The sequence below is a fragment of the Saccostrea echinata genome, unplaced genomic scaffold, assembly GCF_033153115.1.
Source record: "Saccostrea echinata isolate AGI-Se365-2 ecotype Australia unplaced genomic scaffold, CSIRO_AGI_Sech_v1 ptg000008l, whole genome shotgun sequence".
Lineage (NCBI taxonomy): Eukaryota > Metazoa > Mollusca > Bivalvia > Ostreida > Ostreidae > Saccostrea > Saccostrea echinata.
The window spans coordinates 226,504-237,282 of NW_026889757.1; the positions used below are offsets into that span (position 1 = coordinate 226,504).

The 10,779-nt window shown below is 31.5% G+C and overlaps 2 non-coding genes across 2 annotated transcripts; both read left to right on the forward strand.

Moving 5' to 3' along the window:
- The first annotated feature begins 850 nt into the window (after nucleotides 1-850).
- Nucleotides 851-923, forward strand: Trnar-ucu (transfer RNA arginine (anticodon UCU)). The gene has a single exon. It is a non-coding gene; the product is annotated as a tRNA-Arg (tRNA).
- Nucleotides 924-1,459: 536 nt separating this feature from the next.
- On the forward strand, nucleotides 1,460-1,532 carry Trnar-ucu (transfer RNA arginine (anticodon UCU)). The gene has a single exon. It is a non-coding gene; the product is annotated as a tRNA-Arg (tRNA).
- The last annotated feature ends 9,247 nt before the right edge of the window (nucleotides 1,533-10,779 follow it).

Sequence of the window (10,779 nt, forward strand, 5' to 3'; positions counted from 1 at the left end):
CAATTGCCATAATTCTTTTCTTAAGTGATTTTTGTTGAAATTGAGAAAAACTGAACGAGGAATCTTTTATATTACCATATGTCTGACGGGTTTAAAGAATTATCTAAGTTATCAATAATATTTTGTATCCCCTCATTAAATTTTTCATTTTAATGTAAGACACGTTTATTTTCACGTATCCTGTGCCCCTCAAAATGAAATTTTAAAAACTTATGGTCAGATATTCGAATCCCTTTCCAGGAAATGCCGGAAATTTTCTTGATTCTTAAGCCATCAAAACTACGATAAAATTTATCATTAATTAAAACAAAATCTATCCGACTTTTTGGGTTATTTTCAGCATCACATCATGTTAGATCATTTAGACCGGAGTATTTTCTTTTCCAAAAATTGATTAAATTAAAATTGTTTATAATATTGTTCATGATATATTTCAAAGTATGTACACTTTCATCACATTCATTGCTTAGTTGACAGTCTCCACAAAGAAAAAAATGTTGTCATTTAAACAATTTTTTTGCAATAAAACTTGTTTGAAAAAATAGTTGTTTGCTTAACATATTTAGAACATAAATATTTATGACTGAAAATATTTGGCCATTTATCTCAACTTTTAATAGAAATTTACTCCCGTTATATTCAACAGAGTTTTATTTTAGAAGACTTTGAAAAATAACTTTTCCGATGTATCACAATAGTATTTCTTTTTTAAGGTAAGAAAAAGGTAAGAAAGATATGAGAAAAGAAGGAAAAAATAAGAACATTACTTCTGTTTTGTTGTTTGTTTTGTTTAAATAAAGTATATTCAGGCATATGTAATTTATGTAATCCTATATAATACTTCACAAGCGTCCGCGTAGCGCAGCGGATAGCGCGCTGGACTTCTAATCCAGAGGTCGTGGGTTCGAATCCCACCGTGGATGCATTTTTGAAACCAATTGGATTATTTTCAGCATCACATCATGTTAGATCATTTAGACCGGAGTATTTTTCTTTTCCAAAAATTGATTAAATTAAAATTGTTTATAATATTGTTCATGATATATTTCAAAGTATGTACACTTTCATCACATTCATTGCTTAGTTGACAGTCTCCACAAAGAAAAATGTTGTCATTTAAACAATTTTTTTGCAATAAAACTTGTTAAAAAAATGATCGTTTGCTTAACATATTTAGAACATAGATATTTATGACTGAAAGTATTTGGCCATTTATCTCAACATTTAATAGAAATTTACTCCCGTCATATTCAACAGAGTTTTATTTTAGAAGACTTTTAAAAATAACTTTTCCGATGTATTACAAAGTATTTCTTTTTTAAGGTAAGAAAAAGGTAAGAAAGATATGAGAAAAGAAGGAAAAAATAAGACATTACTTCTGTTTTGTTGTTTGTTTTGTTTAAATAAATTATATTCAGGCATATGTAATTTATGTAATCCTATATAATACTTCATAAGCGTCCGCGTAGCGCAGCGGATAGCGCGCTGGACTTCTAATCCAGAGGTCGTGGGTTCGAATCCCACCGTGGATGCATTTTTGAAACCAATTATCAACTGGACCTGCCTCACCCCTACCAATATCACCAAATCAACAGTTAAACAAGTGTCAGTAACACATAAATTGATTTTTTAAAGAAAAAGGGGTAAGAGGCCGATGCAGAAGCTAAATATCGTTCTCATCTATTGAACCAAAAACAGTAAGAGTAGAATTCTAATCATTTCCGATTTTTGAAGAGTATGATTTAGACAAAAAAATCGGATTATGTAACTAAATATGTACTAATTGGCGAATGCCTTATAATTATTCAAAGTTACATGTTTTTTAAAGAAACTTTAAAATATACCTTGCTCAATGTATTTTAAGTTTAGAAAAATAAATGATTGGTGGAAAAAGTGAGAAAGTACTATTTAAAAATATTTAAAAACTTTTTTAAAATAGTTTATTCATGTATATGAATATGAAAACATTGTTCAATTAAATATATATATATATATATATATATATATATATATATATATATATATATATATATATATATATATATATAAACACATTGTTTAATCAACAACATAAAAATTTACGACTTTTCAACTTCATATACAACCATTTCCCGCTATAAATTAAAGTCCAGGCTTTTTGATATCATTGACAGCTGCTTTTTCAATAAAAATGGAACTCGTACATTTACTAACCTTGTCATTGGTAATCTGCAAAATTATTTTGGTAAAAAGCGTTTTGATTGTAACAAGTTGATATTAAAAAGATGCTCGACTTTCTGATTGACAATATCTATGTGGTTTTTGGAAACCAGGTCTTCCAACAATCTATTGGAATCTATTGGAATATATTTCCATGGGAACTAATTGTGCCCGTTTATTGACAGACCTATTTTTGTATTCATATGAAGCAGAATTTGTTCCAAGATGTTATAAGCGAAAAGAAGAAAACACTTGCTGTAGCCTTCAACTCGACATTTAGATATTACGACGACGTATTGTTAATTAACAATGGTTTTTCCATTTTTATGTCGATACGATATATCCCGGTGAGCTTGAAATAAAAGATACCACAGAGTCTGACACATCTGTTTCATATTTGGATTGATTGATTGATTGTATTTTGTTTAACGTCCCTCTCGAGAATTTTTCACTCATGTGGAGACGCCACCACTTGCCGGTGGAGAGCTGCAAATTTTGTCCTATACTCGGCACTTACGGCCATTGAGCAGTGAGGGATCTTTTTCGTGCCAGCACCTACTGCGACACGGGACCTCGGTTTATACGGTCTCATCCGAAGGACCGGTCTCCACGTCCCACAGTGGGATTCGAACCCGCGACGTAAGGATCAACTCCTTACTTCGCGACCCTAGAGCAGACGCTCTAACCACTGCGCCATGCGGGCGACTTCATATTTGGATGTTTTACTAGAAAAAGACGTTAATGGTAATTTAACAACCAAGCTTTATTATAAACGTGGTGACTTTAACTTTTCAATCATCAACTTCCCTTACTTATGCAGCAAAATACCTTCATCACCTGTATACGGGGTTTATATCTCTCAGTTGATTCAATAAGCAAGAGCATGCCTACTTATGAACAATTTCTAAATCGAGGTAAGTTATTGATAAACAAGTTGATAAAAAAGAATATGTTCTATGGTAGATACAATGACCTTCTCTGCAAATACAATTTATTATCAAGTCAAATGCTGATTGACGTTTTTCATACTAATTGTTAGGCCATTATTTACACACTGAATTGTCCACGAATTTTTTTATTACATGTATTTCCCGATCATGACAAGGAGCACACGGCGGGAGTGACCGGTCGGCAGGGGATGCTCACTCCTCCATGGCACCTGATCCCACCTCTGATATTTTAGAGGTCCGTGTTTGCTCTGCTTCAAAATTTGTATTGTTTAATGGACTTGAATTATGTTCCTTATCTTCATATATTTCATGTATATCTCCCTTTATATTATCCCATGTAATTTCGTGTAAGCGTCCGCGTAGCGCAGCGGACTTTTAATCCAGATGTCGTGGGTTCGAATGCCACTGTATTTTTTAAAAACACAGGCAACGGAGCTTTCTCACTCTTCATATGTTATTTTAATTTATGCTATGTGATCAATCCCGACCCATTCAAATGCAAAGGAATGTGATCCAACAGGTAATTAAACAGTCTAATGCAATTTTTAAACCGTATCATTACAATTCTATTTTATAGGCCAAATTTCTTAAGTAATTGCCTTCAAAATTAATCTTTTGTTATGTTGGTATTTCGAAATTACTTTTCTCCTCGCCGCTTCTTGTAAATTTTTGACAGATACTTTACTACAGAAAGACATTAATGGCAAAGTAACAACAAAACTTTATGATAAAGGTGATGACTTCAACTTTTCTAGCGTCAACTTCCCTTATCTATATATATGTAGCAATATACCATTATTATTGCATATGGAGTTTATGTCTCCCAGTTAATTCAATATGTAAGAACATGATCTACATATCAATAATTTTTAATTGAGGCAAGTTGTTGACAAATAAGTCGATGAGACAAGGATATCAATAGTCTCTTTTATAGTCAACATTTCGCAAATTCTATGACAATGATCTTGTCAACAAATACAATCTATCGTTAAGTCGAATGTTTAATGACGTTTTTCATAAAAATTATAAGGCCTAGTTTTTACACTGAATTGTCTACATTTTTCCGTTTGCCTGATCATGACAAGGAGCACAAGGCGGGTGTGACCAGTCGACAGGGGATGCTTACTTCTCCATGGTACCTCGTGTAATGTCATTCGGAATTTTCTGGAGGTACGGTACACTTATCAACTATAACCTATGAGTTCCGAACATATTGGAAACGGGTTATGGCAGTCTCATTTGAAAAAAAAAAACTTGAGTTTTTCCGATTTTTTGTAATAACAATAAAGACAAAATCCGAAGATTCCCCAATCCATTGTAATTTCTGAATGATTTTTCGTTAACTCTGAAATCCATAGACAACATTGTGACAATCTATTACAAAGACAGAAAAATTGACAATCAAACAAACAGGGTGAAAATCATCAATTTAATTACTCTTCTTTTGCTGTGGAAAAAATAAGTGACACACAGGTTTAATAATTTCAATGGTTCTTTATTCTGTTTTCATCGTTACTAAAAGAGTGGCAATATATTTCACCACATGCGCAAATGAACGGAAATAGGAAAATCAAAATTATTATCTTTTTAGATATTTTCCACCAAAAAATGTAGTGTTTTGGAGATGGAATATAGTATGAATTTCATCATATTTTAGTCCGAGTAAAATTTTATTGGCATAATTTAAAGATTTTTTTCTTATAGTTCCAAAATGTGATGCAAAATCAATTTTAAGGTTGTAACAATATATACATATATGTAATGGGATAATGTACTCAGAAAGCATTAAAGTATGCGCATTTTAAACAAATTAGAGAAACATTTCTCATATAGCTTCCCTATGGCGAATTTCCCTCCGACAAATTATAGCCATCAATGGACGTGGTATCTTGTTTTCCCTAATGAGATTGATTTTATTCAAATTCAGGCGAACAATTACTGTAATAGATTAAAACGGTACACTCCTCTACATCTCGAACCGTAAGTAGCGTATAGATTTCAATTTAGGAGATATAAATTAACCATGATTTAGTCGAACCTGGTGTGATGTGAATTGATACTTAGGAGTTTGAACAAATTAAATTACCGTGCAATTGTCCATCGAATACATTCTCATGTTAATCAGGCAGGTTTAACTAGGGCCCAGGTGCAGTGTACATTACCCCGAAAGACATACTTCAACCTGGGTCATGATCAGGTGGCCTCCAAGAGTTGTCCTCCATTGTACTGTACAGGGTCGATGTGTTACTAAAATAAGCTGCTTCAAAGCCACAAACTCTTTGACCGAAAAGATCATTGCATAATTATGAATAGAATTTTTAGAAATTTCCCACGACTTATCAACAGGGAACAAATTCTCTTATTCAGTTCATCTTTTGCTTTCATGCTGATGGCGATTTTTTTTAATGGAAAATGGAATATTAGTATATTGATTTTGGATTGGAAAAGATCATTATAGCCGATTAAACGTCACCGCAAGTTAGACACCATAAAAGGCGACAGCTGTGATAATGATCATAGCGATATTAACCAATATTATAGTCGTTGTACAATAGATATTTCTTAATCCCCTGTTTTGAACTGTAATAGTTTACAAAATAGGGATTTAGAAACATTTTTTTCTTCATCAACAATTTCGAAAGACATTTCTCTGTTCACAAAGCTGATTTAAAAAAAAAATACTTGGAATCAACAGGGTTGGACAGACAGAAAGTCAAGAAGGGTTATTTTTTAGGATAAGGTATTAGCTTCCGTAATTTACCTGACAACCTCGAGCTCATATAATCTTAGAGATGTAGTGAGAACTACACATATAACTGAATATCAGTAGTCATAGTGACATAGTACTCCGCATTTACCCAAAATATTTAACGAAAGTATTGCCGACTTTTTCATGCTGTCTTTCTATAACAATTGGATCTAATCTATGTTTAAACTACAGAAAAGAAAGGAAAACATTTTTTATATAAATTTATTTATAAATTTACATTTATGATTTTATAAATGTTTGTTTTAAATTATTATTCTTTTTTTTTTTTACTTTTCTTGGGAACACAAATTAAATATGCCAGCGAAAGATAAAAAAACGAAAGAGAAATTGGAAAGGCTTAGGGGTATATATCAGGATAAGGGGGGGGGGGGGCGGAGGGATTTTGTTGTCCTCAAACAACTATGTCAGTGTCTCTTAAGAAGGAGATTCTGAAACGTAATTATTGAGAAGTCAGAAGAATAACGAACTCCAGACTAAAACAATAGTTTTGAGTAGAATGATTGATTGATTGTTATTGTATAACGCCGAGTCGGCAATATTTCAGCCATATTTCGGCGGTATGTAGAATGAAAAAGGTCAAGAAATGAACAATGATCTCAAAAGAAATCTACAAACAATACAAATCCGTGAACAGGGCATAAAACACGGACCCTCGGATATTCCTGAGGTGAGATCAGGTGCATAGGAGGAGTAAGCATCCCCTGTCAACCGGTCACACCCGCCACGATCCCTAGATATAAGTCAATATCTTGATGCAAAGAGTTCTTCGGAGAATATGAAAGTTTTGAAATTTTCTGATGAGAGATTTATAAAACCTCTTCATAAAGTGCTAGCAAATTACTGACAGATATTTGTATTAATATAAAATGCTCTGTAGAATTCCTTTTTATGGGTGTTTAGGTGTTTGTTCTAGATAAATCCAATTAAAAGCAGATAAATTATAAATAAATAATGGAACAAATATCCCTTGTGTATAAGGGATATAAAAATAAAACAGATATAGTAACTGAAATACATGATTTCTGTGTATGTGTTACTTGAGAATTAAAATATATACCTGTAATAACTCCAACAATGTTTTATTTCCAGATTTTTATCCAAAATCCTACATGTAATTGATTTTTTTGTCGTCTTCTATCTTTTCAAAGCAATTCTCTTTATCTTAAATTGATTTAAATTTTAGTTTCTAAAAAAAAAAAAAAAAAAAAAAAAAAAAAAAAAAAAAAAAAAAAAAAAAACTGGATCTGAAAGGTGTAAAAACGTTGTCTGATGTCGAACTCTAATTCATGTGAAACGGTAGAGGGGAAAATAAAAAGATCTTTTCGCAACACATTTCTTTCAAAACGTTTTCTAAAAAAGATTTCGCTTTGGAAAAGATGCATCGCTGTAGGTATCTTCAGAAACTGAAATAACTTTCAATTAATTACTACATTTATTTTACTAGATACTATAACGATTACTTCAAAAGATATCTCTTTGGATAAAAAAAAAAGAAGTAAAAAAAAAAATCAAAGTTTTTGTGAAATAGGGGATTTTATTTAAGTAAAAAAATATATTTTTAAAAAAAACTATCTCATTAGAACGAGGATATATTTCTTCAAAACATGTTTCCCTCACGAGAGACGAATATTATGTTTCAATTTCTTTTAAAAACAATTATGATTACTATCAATACCTTAATTTAGTACAGTGAAAAAAGACTCCATCTATATTTCCTCGCAGAATATATGTATCTCTTAAGCGAAACAAATGTGCTCGTTTATTAAAATAATTGTTTTCAATGGGAGACTTTCGTCAGGAAAAAAAAAAATAAAAAAGTGTATCTTTACATTGAAAATATGCTTAGTCTTTCATAAAAGAACTTATTTTAATCTAGAAAGTTAGCGACATATTTTTTAAAGTTTCATTTCGTACATGTATTCTGAAATTTATTCTCATTTTAATATTTACTGCCTATAATCATAATTTGCACTTTTGTGATAGGAATTTCCTTTTCAGATCTGTTTCTTCTTCTTCTTCTTTTTTTTTCAGAGCAGAAGCTCTGAAAGAAATGATTAAGCTTAGATTAGTACAGTTACAGTGACTGTCCTCTAACGTTTATGTGAACCACAACATAAATTAAGTTGTGGTTAACACAAATTAACCTATTTTCTTATCATAACATTATTTTACTCAGATCTGTACCATATGTTTTACGTACTGTCTAATCACTATGGTATTTGTTTTACGTACTAATTACTACGGTATTCTAGTGTCTTCTTGGCGATTTTGCAGGCACAGTAATGAGTGTCCTTTCTTTTATCACCAATCTTACTTAAAGTAGACTTCAAGATGCCAACAATTTTGGTTGAACTTTAGTCCTAAACTTTGTGCTCACATCATTACAGTGATGATTCAACATCGTGTCAGCTACCATAGAAGTACGAGGTCTCAGTTATTCAGGTTTTTAAGATCTGTGATTTTCACCCTTGGCCTAAAAAGTCACCTCTCTTCTAATGATCAAACTTATCCAAAAATCGAAAACATAACCAGTTGCTTCTCCTACACAGTGATATGAATTTAAGTGCACTTTACATACACCTCAACAACTGAGAAGTTACCATGAGAAAATATTACAGTAAAAACAAGTTACTTTAGTAAGCAAAGTTTGCTTTAATAAATAAGAATATTGTTTGCAAGTATATGTATATAAAAGTTATTGCCATAGTACTGTAAAACACTTTTTATTTGCGAGAACTTTATTTTCGCCTTATAAGCGAGACAGTGTGCTCGCGAAAATTTCATTCTCGCGTATATTAGTATTCCTTAAGATTATATAGAGCAATAACCACAATTCGTGAAAATATTGTCTCGCTAATAAAGTGTCAATGACTATCTCGCGAAAATAAGGTGTCGCGAAAATCAAGTCATCTACAGTTATACGAAAGGATCAAAGTTCCAAAAGATCAAACTTCATGCTGCTGTTTATCAGTGTTTCACGCTATTAAACATAACGAATCAAAATCTTTCAATTATTCTAATTGTTTAAACGAGAATTTTTTATTATAAATGGCAATATCATTGATATTTTTCAATAGTACTTCTCGCATTATCATTATAAATATGCATTTTGAGTGTTCTCTTGCTGTTAATCTTCAATAGAGTTCCAGAGAAAAGTTTCATATTACATAAAAGTGTCAATAAATTACCAATGTATCATAGTAGATAAAAGCTTAATAATAATTCAAAGCATTAATGTATGCACAATGGTAAACTTAAGTTAGTTATAGTAAACTTTAATTAGGTACAGCAAAATTTTATTGTTTACAAGGCTTTTAATTTCGAGGAGTGGTGTGACGAGGAGGAAGCTGAAATACCATGCTTTTTGTTCCACTACATGCTATTAAAAATGATTTACATATATTGATAAGATTTCAAAACACATTTGACAATCTCTTCCTGCAATTATATCTAACAAACTCTTTTCACAAAATCTATAAACAATTACTGTAGATTCCTGAATATACGCAAGGAATTAATTATTGTGTAATTTCGCGAAAAGCACCACTCGCTAAATAAATTTGCTCGCTTTTATTTTTATGGTGCTGAAATCAGTGTAAAAACTCTTGATCAACCGTCCACCGCGAATTGTTGTTCTCGCGATTTGACGTTAAAGAGCCATTTCGCGATTATAAGTACTCGCAAAAAAAAAAGGAATATGCGGTTTTGACTAAAACATCATCTTATTATATGTTAAATATTGAAAAAGGTAGACAGCAAAACTAAAGAAAAATAGTTTACATATGTGCTGTAACCGTTACTTCTCACGCAACTATTTTAAACAGCATCGAGAAATTTTAACGGTACTGTGCAACAACATATTCGAGAAGTGATAGTAATGAAATGTAAAATTCCAAAGGACTTTTAGAAAATATGAAAACAAAACCTTTTACCAAAATCATCATTATCAAACGTGATATTTCAATGCTTTATGAAACCATTCTTCACGCTAGATCAAGAATCAGGGTTTTTGACATCATAGACACTGCTTCTTCAATAGAAATGGAACTCGGAAATTTTCATATCTTGTGTATGGTCTTCAGCAAACTTTCTTTGTTCAATTTCATTTTGATTCTACACACAAGTTGTCTAAAATTGATATTAAAAAGATGCTCTAGTTTCTCATTTTCAATATCTATATAGTCTTCCTTCTCAGACCAGGCCTTTCAGCAATCTGCCACTTTATTAGCAAACCAGTTTTTATACTCCTGTGAAGAAGAATTTGTATAAAAACTTCTACATGAAGAGAAAAATGTCTTGCCGTGGCCTTAAATTCGACTTTTATAAACTAGTATATCGACGACCTTTTATCAATCAAAAAATATTGATTGTCTTTCATACGTCAAATAGATATTTCCCATTGAACTACTGAATTAGAAGACACCACAAAGTCTGACACATCTGTTTCATATTTGGAATTTTTACTAGAGAAAGCAATTAATGGTAGACTAACCAAAGTTTATGATGAACGCGATGAATTCAACTTTTCTAATGTCTAATTCTCTATTTATGCAGAAATATACCATTATCACCAGAATATGGTATTTATGTCTCCTAGTTGATTCGATAAGGAATAGCATGTTCTGCATACATGTATGAAGATTTCGAAACCAAGACAGGCTACTGACAAATTAGTTGATTATGAAAGAGTATCAACAATCTCGTTTAAAGTCAACATTTCGCAAATTCTATAGTCGATACAATGACTTTGTTTGCAATTACAACCTGTAGTTAGATTGAATGTTGCCTGACTGACATATTTAATACAAATTGTAGGTCTTTATTTTCATACTGAAATGTCTACCAAACACTTCTACCCGA